Below are 1,194 nucleotides of genomic sequence, written 5' to 3' on the forward strand. Positions count from 1 at the left end.
AGAAGTTCAGTGAGGATCTCTGAAGGATCCAATGTTGACCTAAATGACTAATGATGATAAATAGAATCCACCTGTGTGTAATCAAGTCTCCGTATAAATGCACCTGCACTGTGATAGTCTCAGAGGTCAGTTTAAAGCGCAGAGAGCATCATGAAGAACAAGGAACACACCAGGCAGGTCCGAGATACTGTTGTGGAGAAGTTTAAAGCCGGATTTGGATACAAAAAGATTTCCCAAGCTTTAAACATCCCAAGGAGCACTGTGCAAGCGATAATATTCAGGGCCGTCTGAAGGAATTTGGGGGCCCCAAGCAAAATGGACGCGGAGGCCCCCCCGACCCCCCACCTCCCCCCCGACCCCTGCACGCACGCAAAGCCTACAGGAACCTCAGCATAGCCATACAGTTTAAGTTCACCCACACTTTATATAAATAAAAAAGGTTTGCAGTGCAAATACTGCTGTTGCATATACTGTGCATAAATAAAAAAGGTTTACAGTGCAAATACTGCTGTTGCATATACTGTGCATAAATAAAAAGGGTTTACAGTGCAAATACTGCTTGAAAAAATATTTGAACATTTGAACATTTTCAACAATTGAACATTTCCAAAAAACAGCACTGTACCATAAAATCAAATATACATTAAAAAAGTGCACAATAACTAAATCCAACACACACACACACACACACACACATTAACATTTTTCAGTTCTCACAAACATGTGCAAATTATCTAAAACTGCTGTTTGCGAGCCTTGTTTTCTGCAAAGCCAATCACAATGTCCTCCATGTCCAAAGACTGGCGAACATCATGCTCAATTGACATAAGTGCCAGTCCTGTGAGCCTTTCTTGGCCCATGGTGGACCTCATGTAATTTTTTATCAGCTTCAAAGCTGAAAAGCTCCTCTCACCAGAGGCCACTGACACAGGGAGAGTCAGGAGTAGACGCAAAGCAATGCTTAAATTACTGTACAAATCCAGTAGCTTCTCACTGTATATGTAATTAAGCATGTCAAATGGGGAAGTGGCTACATGGTCTGGAAAAGTGTAGAGAGATGAATTGATCTCAAGTGCCAAGTCATCAGCATCAATGTCATGGAGGGTTTGTTCCAGTTTTTTGCATCGTTCATGAAGCTTTCCATTCTTTATTGTCTGCTTCATGTTGTCCTTTGAGAACAGAAAGTCATAAAGG

The 1,194-nt window shown here is 41.5% G+C and overlaps 1 long non-coding RNA gene across 1 annotated transcript; it reads left to right on the forward strand.

The window, feature by feature from the left end:
• The first annotated feature begins 366 nt into the window (after window positions 1-366).
• Window positions 367-558, forward strand: LOC122137075. The gene is made up of 2 exons (XR_006154587.1): window positions 367-439; window positions 490-558. It is a non-coding gene; the product is annotated as an uncharacterized LOC122137075 (long non-coding RNA).
• The last annotated feature ends 636 nt before the right edge of the window (window positions 559-1,194 follow it).

Source organism: Cyprinus carpio, chromosome B4 (assembly GCF_018340385.1).
Source record: "Cyprinus carpio isolate SPL01 chromosome B4, ASM1834038v1, whole genome shotgun sequence".
NCBI lineage: Eukaryota > Metazoa > Chordata > Actinopteri > Cypriniformes > Cyprinidae > Cyprinus > Cyprinus carpio.